The sequence below is a fragment of the Rhagoletis pomonella genome, unplaced genomic scaffold (genome assembly GCF_013731165.1).
Source record: "Rhagoletis pomonella isolate Grant_MI unplaced genomic scaffold, Rhpom_1.0 Rhpom_scaffold_00001, whole genome shotgun sequence".
Lineage (NCBI taxonomy): Eukaryota > Metazoa > Arthropoda > Insecta > Diptera > Tephritidae > Rhagoletis > Rhagoletis pomonella.
Window position 1 is genome coordinate 92,777,555 of NW_023458555.1, and position 9,014 is coordinate 92,786,568.

The following is a 9,014-nucleotide window of genomic DNA, read 5'->3' on the forward strand; positions in this document are numbered from 1 at the left end:
CGTGAAGAACAGTGTTTTCTTGCACATACAAGGGATCAATAAGCCTATGAAATACCTAAAAAAATATGAATCGTTTTATTTTAAATATTCCAATGTATAGATTTTGTTAATGCAGATAGTGCGGATTTAACGTATTTTATAACCGTTACATGGGGAACATAAATTTAAGGCAGATTACTATTAAAAATTTTTACACAATTTACGATTGCAATCTATACGATTCAAAACTATAATCTAAATGATTGCAAGTTGTATTTTTTACGATCAAAACAGATTCCAATATTAAGTATATTATGCAAATGCAATCCAATTTGAGTTGCGTCATTCAGTTTTAGATACATTTATATTTCTGTGTTTGTATGGAATAGTAGTTTATGTCGGGAAGCTGGCTTTAGTATAATCCGGCATTCCCTTTGTTATTTACAACACAAGGAATTTTTCGATGACCCTTAACAAGAATATGGACTTGCTAGTATCGGAACTATTTCTTGCACGTTCATTTGCTAAAATTTCTTCAACGGCTCGGCGCCAGTGAGGGTATGCTGCGAATGCCGCATTATACTAAAACCAGCATTTTAACATAAGCTACTCTTCCATACGAGTGGGGCACGCGCGAAATGTGGATTTTCCCAGTTGCAGTACTGCAGTAACTCTACACCTTCGTCACCAACAGCTCTGCCCTCTATTAGCTTCTTAATGTAACTGCAAATAAAATCTGGAAATTTAAGAAAAATTCAATTCAACTGTTGAATACAGGGAAAAAATGTATATTATATAATTTTTTCCCACACAAAGCAGAAATTACCTGTCGATCCTCGCCCATGGAAGCAAAATGTCTACCATGTGGAGAAAGCGACGGCGCAAACTTTGTCAGTATGGCCATTTAGTGTATAATTTTCCCGTCCATTTTGACCTGGTTCCGCTAAAGTGCACTACTACCGTGTATAAATTGGTCGACCTTCTAGCAAATCAAGCAATGTTATTGTATCGTCATCGCCGCCAGTCACCAAGAAATTTCCACCTGGGTGAAAAGCAACATCATTCTCCGGCGACGAATGCACGAATGTATTAGCTCGCCTTCGGCTATGTCAAACATCTTAACACGGTTACAACTTAGTGCTAAAGCCACCAGATTACCGTCTGGATGCCCTGCCAGTTGTCGTCCCATACCTCTTTCCGGGTGAACGTTCGCACACATTCACCTGAAGATGTATCGCAAATTCTTAACTTGTCGCCGCACGATGCAATTAACTGGCCATTAGGGCTGAATTTTGCTGCGCACACCCAATTTGTGTGTTCAGTGAAAGATGTATATTTTGAATCAGTATTTTGATAGCCGTTCGCAATTTTTCCAGTCTGCAATCGAATAAGCTGATGAAGATGCAAACAAACTCAAGCACATTGTTGCATTTTACCGTACTTTTTAAACACTTTAAAATATTAAAACATATGTGAAAAACTTTTATAATATGAATATTTCTAAAGTCGAAATCAAAAGGAAATTTTGTACATAGCATTTTTAAAAAACAATCATCTAATATTTTCCAAGTTTTTGGGCATATATGTTACTATTTGAACAACAAATAGTACTAAGTTTTATGAGACTATTTAATGCAACTCAGGTCAAAAAGGCACAGCTTGACCAAAATAAACAACTCTAAAAAACAGATGATCGCAGCTGTGGCCCAGGATGACGTCTATTGCTAAGATATCTCACTTGTATTTGTACACAATGATAATGAATTTGTGCTTTTTCGTTAAACTGACGCCTCGGCTCAAGTGGAAAAATAACTGTTGTTAGGTTGGCAGTAGTACCAACATTATGGTAGTGCTGAATAGCGCTGCCATATCAATAGGGTTACCATTACATCAACCTCCTTGGGAAAGATTATTGTAAGGTGATCAGGCTTACAATAATCTATTGCGTCCAGAGGCGATGGCAAATTGATGTGGAGGAATGAGATGCATAATGAAAAGATTACTTCCTTTTCCCCTTAACTCATTCGTCCATATAAATTTGAAGATATTTACTGAATTCAAAAAAAAGTTTTTCCACTTGAACTAAGAAACGCTATTATTTTGTCTTAATTAACTAAGTCTAATAATTTAATCTAAAAATTTGTATTACAAAATATACAAGGATTAAAGTTTCTTTCGGTGAAATCCTAAGTTTTTCTTATTAACGTCTTGTATGGGATATATGGATTTCGGTAAAATAAAATATTTTTTCGTTCGTTTCTTGTAGAATTTTTTAAAATTTGGATTTACAAATTTGGTTATTAAGTATGAAAATTTTGCAATATAACTTTCTTATAGTATGTATATGTATAATATAGCAACATTTCATTTTTATATCCGGTTCCTAAATCAGTCCTAACAGAATTCATTGTGCCGTATATTAATATGTAGCCTTCAAAAATAGCTGAAGCCACAGTTTTGGCACTTTTGTCTGGTATCGCAATAGTTACTAAATATTTTGTTAGATCGCAGATTATGGTGACAGCGAACTTGTTACCATATCGCGTTTCTGGCAAAGGGCCTATCGTGTCAATAATTACTTCTCCAAAAGGTTTACTAGGTGTTGGTGTTAAAACCATATTTTCTTTGTTTTTAGGTTTAACTTTGTTCAGTAAACATTTCTCACAACTTTTTACGAATTTGGATATATCACGGGTCATGTTTTTCCAGAAGTATTTAGTACGAATTTTTGCATATAGTCTTTTGGGTCCACAGTGTCCTCCACTTATTGGGTCGTTATGGTAGATTGTCATAAGTTGGAGTTTCTTTTCGTCGTCGGTCACAGTTTCGACTGGATCCGTCAATTTTATTTTGTAAATTTTTTAAAATTAAATTAATTAAAATACTATTTCCGCGGTCTCTTAAGTTTGAAATTGAAAAATATTTGAAAAATAAGTCATCTTTAGGCCATTCTAACTTGTTAATGTGACGATTGTTGGCTTCGACTTCAAGCCGCGAAAGTAACTTATCGACATTCGTTTTTTCGTAAACAATGTTAAAATTAAGTAACTCGAGATTTTTGTGTTTTAAATGTGCACTTGAAAATTTGTAATTTTATTGTTGCAACAAAACAACGTTGTTTATGAAATAAAATGTAAGGGCAAAGAGAACGAAAACTGTGGTAAAGTGTACATAGGGACAACAAAACGCGCATTAGGTGTTCGCATAGCCGAACATCAAACAGATATAAGGAAACAAAAACACAGCACAGCCCTATCACAGCACATATTAAACAGCGGCCACAAAGCTGATTTCACTAACACTAGGATTATTGACAAGGAAAAGAGGGAAATAACGAGACACACTTTGGAAAGCTTAAGAATATTAGGAAAAAGGGAGAATACGATCAACAAAAAAGAAGATACGGACAACATCGCGGCCGCCTACATGTTATGCATATCAAAATAAACAATTTAGTAATGACAAGACTACCATAGAGAGTGGTACTGATTATGTGTAGATGTATTAATATTAAGTTTAAAGCAAATGTTTAATATTATTGTGAGTATATGTTCTTTGTATTAGTCCATAATTGTTGTCTTTGTTTTTACAAACACATGTATGCCAACTTTTTTTTGTTTTTTCCTTGTATTTCTTTGTTGGATTTAATAAACATAGTGGCCCCTGATGATGCTGGAAATTTCAGCGAAACGTTGGGCAACGAAGGTGGAATAAGTGTTTTATTTGCACCATTAAATAATAGATCACACCAGCCTACAAGTGTACCAAAAATGAAATTTTATTATTTTTATCATATATAATATTTGTTTTCACCTGGGGTATTTTTTTTTGAAGAATCATATGAAAATTTGTCGTAAACCTTCAATTTAGCCATGGAAATAGCGCAATTTTTATGGCGCCAGCTCAATAGCGCCGAAGCCACCTGTGGTGTCAGCGCACTAACTCAGCGAAGCGCAGTGTGCTGATTTGAACACGGCGCCATGTGTTATCACAGTACTAAACGGCATACAGTGTAACACACCATACAGTGGGGTCATGTCTATTATTACCTTAACTGTCGCCTACGCTTGTACCGCCAACCGAAATTAATTGCTAGGAATGTAGTAAAATGTAGTAACTCAGCATTCTTGAGTAAAAGCCTTAAGTTTGCCAAAATACATAAGTTTTGGGCGTTCTCACCACTCAAAGGCAAAAACAAAGTACGGGTCATTTTTCAAAGAATTAGGGCGAATTGTGTGCGTGTCATGTGTTTTTTTTTTGTGTTAATGGCGCTAGCGCTTTTCATATCTTGGTGTTGGCGCGACAATTCCGGCTATGGTATTAGCGCAATTGCGCCGCACAGCGCAGCCCATGGCTACTGCAATTTAATATTGCTATTGCATTCGTTATCGTACTTTAATTGTGTTTGATTCGTCATTGAACGTGTTTTCACTGCTATCACTTGAGTAGTAGAGACTTTTAGTTCATTCATGACAATGCATCCGCATCGAAATTTGTTTTACCTTTTATGTACTCGATTGTAATATCGTACTCTGATATTTCTAGACGCATTCTAGCAAGCTTTGACGACGGGTCCTTCATATTAAAGAGATAAACCAAGGGTCGATGGTCAGATTTCCCTGTAAAGTGAGTGCCGTAAACATATGGTCGAAACTGCTTGATTTCAAAGTATATGGCTAAAAGTTCAAGTTCGATAATTGGTTTATTTCGTTTCGCTTTATTGAAAGATTTTGAAGCGAAACATATTGGTAAATCATTTCCGTCATGGTTTTGGCTTAATATAGCACCGCACCCAACTTTCGAGGCATCGACAGTAATAATAAATTGTTTTGTGAAGTCTGGGTATGGTAGCAATTTTGGGGAAATTTTTAACGATTCAAAAGCTTTGTCGCATGCACTGTCCCAAATAAATTCAACTTTTTTTTCTGCCTAGTTTATTTAATGGCGCTTCCAGAGACGCAAAATTTGGTATAAACCGCCTGTAATAATTAGTAAACGCGACGAAACGTCGAACTGCATCCTTATCTGACGGTTTTGATTATTTTTTTTATTTTGGTGTCGTCTGGCAGCAGACCTTTGTCTGAGCATTTATGGCCTAGGAATGTAACTTCCGGCCGAAGAAAATTTTATTTATTCGGGTAAAGTTTTAGGTTGAAGTTTCGACAGGTGTCAAAGATTTTCGCCAAATTTTTAATGTGATGTGCTTCACTACACCCAATAACAATTATATCGTCAACGTAAGTAATGCCACATTGGGCGGTATGCCGGAATAAGCGATTGTCATCATACGCGAAAATGAGTTAACCCAAACGGTAATACTTTCTATCTAAATGTTCCTCGGTCCGTACTGAAAGAGGTTAAGTCACGTGAATCAATATGTAAAGGGATTTGATGAAACCCTGAAAAAAAAGTCTAATGTTAAAAATATTTCGCCCGTCCAAAGTTGTCTAGAATCTCGTCTATTCGCGCAAGAGGGAACTTATCGGCAATTAATTTTTTGTTAACAGCACATATGGTACGCTTTTTTTGCCATTAGTATCTTTTTTTGGAACGACAATTAAATGACTATTATAATTCGAATAACTTTCTTCAATTAATTCATTTTCTAACAACTTGTTAACATGACGATTTATTTCTTCCCGCTGTGAGTATGGTAACCGATAATTTTTAATGGCTGCATTTCTTTATTCATTCTGAACGTTTGGAATAAACTTTTTTGTTTACTTATTCTTTAGAACATTCCTGATGATATGTTAACGTATATTTCAAACACATTCTGTTTATTCCGGCTGTGAAATGGGATTATCCGGAATGTATAAAGAAACGCAGCCAATGTAAACTGGGTTATTGTCTGTCAAACGTAGTTTTTGTTCGCAAAAGTTATTTAACGTCATTTTGTCATTGGGAAGTGCAAATATGTCTGCGTAATCTACGCATAAGATAAATAATTTGGTTTCAGCGTAACAAGGAATTGGTTTTTCCAAAACGTTCATCAGTTCTTTTGTCCGGTTGTCATCGTTTCTTGTCTTGTTAATAGAATAAACATTGAAATTAGAAAGTTTTTCAGTCCGGATCAAGGCGAATTTATATAAGGTGGTGTTGTTTCATCAGCTGTGAGCAGCGTTTGATTGTCAAAATTTTTTATTACGTTAGCGAGTGAGTGAAAACGTGAGAGTGTTTGTATTTTCTGTCGCCCTTTTTCATTCGAGGAAGAATAGCTGAAATTTGACAATGGCCCGCTAAAAGCAAAAACAAAATACAAGTAATTGTTGTATTTGTTTAATCGATACCACCATATATGTATTCGCCTTGGTCCGGATGTTACAGTTTTTTACGAATTTTATGTCACTTTTATGACTTTGACTATTGGGTCCGTTATCAGTTTCTTGTGATTACACAAAAAGTGATTCTGGTGAACTTCCTAGATTAAAAATACGAAAAACTTCGCATATGGGTGGAATTAAGCAGGTATCGCTTTCAGTTCCGTAAAGAATCGGACTCGCGACTTTTTTGTTTCCTAACCAGAAGGAACTGCAATTGCTTGCATAGCTGATAATGCATTTATTGAATTTTAAAAAGACTTTGCCCAATATACCGTCTGATGGTATGTTAAAGTTGTCATTAACCAAATGTAACGTATGTTTTATAAAGAAGTCAGAAAAAGTCAAATTTGTCGTAATTTTACCCAGAGTTGAAACGGTGTTTGAAGTGACGCCCGTAATGCGGATAATATCATTCGTATCAATTGTAAAATTTTTATGAAAACTTGAAATTTTAATTAAAGAAATGCCGGCTTGTGTGTCGACCAAAAACGTTAAAATTTGGTTTGACCCATTAATTTTTAATTCTGTAAAGTCGGAGTAATTCAAATTTAAGATTCTTCTAATTGTCCAATTCTTCCGCCCTCAGGGTTCACTCCTGAAGGGCGTGGGCGTTTAAAACGCGCACATTAGCATTATTGCGTGAATTTGGACGTCTATTACTATTATTGTTGCTGTTATTGTTTCGATTGTTGTTGTTTGATGACCGATTACTATTATTGTTGAAATTCTTACCGTTATACCTTAAACCGTTATTGTTGTACCTACTGTTATTACCATTGCTATTGTAGTTATTGAAATTCGAGTTGTTTTGTCTGAAATTATTATTGTTGTACCGATTAAAATTGTGACCTCTGAAGCTACCTCTAAAAATATTTGTCCTATTTACTCGGGATCGAAACGCTAACACTTGCCGCTCTTGCACTTGATTATTTTGTTCGACTATCATTTTTGCTACTACGTCTTTTGAATCACTGAAGGTAGTTGACGATAAAATTGATTTGACCAAATCCGACCGAGTATTAAGTCTACAAACGTTAAATGTTTGCTCGACTGCCATTTAATCTGCCTTAGACTGTGTCATACCTTCAATGATCAAAGAACGTTCTAATGCATCCGAAAGCTCCGCGACACGCTTGGCAAATTCTGTATAATTGTTATATGTGACGTGTAAAGATGCAATGTTCCCAGGTACAACTTTCGAGTTGTCTGGCTTTATTCTATTTCTCAGTGCATCTTTGATTTGACGAACTGAATTAACTTCGGTTAGAATTGCTTCACGTGCCTTGCCTTCGAGCTTCGATTTCAAAAATTATATAAAAGTTGTATTTAAATTTTCGTCTGCAAAATCTTCAATTAAATTAATTTTATCGATAAATGATTCAAGTGCTCGCGGATTGCCATTGTAATTTTCCCTAATGATTGAGGCACAAATACTAATAAAGGATTTCTTCTGTTCAGTGGTAGCCATGTCTAAAAATTCTTGAAAAAATGTAGAAATATTTGGTGAACTGGTAGCCGTTGACGGCTCGTTGGATACAGTTAGCAGATCTTTAAAAGATGGAAGTGACGTACTCCTTTTAAGGCGGAATTGTGCCGAAGCTTCTGACTTGGCGTCACTAAACTCTTCTTCTGACTCAGAGTCAGCTAAGTCTGATTGGCAAATTAGCGATAAGCTATCAAGTGGAATTCTAACGCGGCAATTCAATTTAGTAAAGCACTTTGCTAACTGTTCCTTGCAACGGGCTAACTTACCCTGCACTTCCTTGAGATTACAGGTATGGGCCGAACTATTGCCAATAACTAGTAGTAAAATAATGTTGTAAGCTGTGATAAGCGAATATTTGTACTCGTTTAATTTTTTCGCATTCGTAGACAACGGTCTATTTTGTAAAATGCTCTTAGTAATCTTATCAAAATCTGATTTATATGTTTTAAATTGTATATCGAATTCGCTCATAACCGGCCAATCTTAAAGTGGAGGCCAAAATTTACAAAACACGCTATCGTTCACTATGTTCAAATCAAAATAAAAATAAAACTTGAATTGTGAAAAATACCGGGTAATGTCACTTGCAAGGCGAAAGAGTTTAATTTGTTTTTGAAACGTTTTAATATGAATTTATCGAACATAAACGGTTTTATTACACATAACTTCCAGGAAGTTATATTTTGGAAAAAAGGTATTTAAGAAAGAAAATCGATGTAATCGATAAGCATCCGCAAACTGTGATTAGTCTCTTAAAGGTAGAAATGTTTTTGATATATATTTGTATGCTTCTTCCAGCTCGTGGCCCCTTTTTTTAATACTGAGCTGATTATAAATTCGTAGTTACCTCAAACAAATCTATAAAAACAGCCTTTGTTACGTTTAGGCTCTATTTTATATGTATTTCACAATCTTTTAACCCACTTTGCGTTTTTAGAGTCCCAATTAAAAAGTAAATTTTTTTGGCTTCATACAAATTATGTCTTACTGTACATATTACTTGTATACAAAATAATAAATTTCGACTTTTAAAAATAAAGAAATTATTACCTACGCAGGAAGTGCATTAACAAAAAGCTGATTTGACTCAACACATATTTCTTTCAGGCATTTATACTTGAGTAGTATTTATTGGCCTGATACCTGACTCGTGGTATATTCCTGGCTGACGCTGGCTTAAATGTGTTGTGCTCGGATTCAATCCTTCACTGGTGAGACTCCCGCCT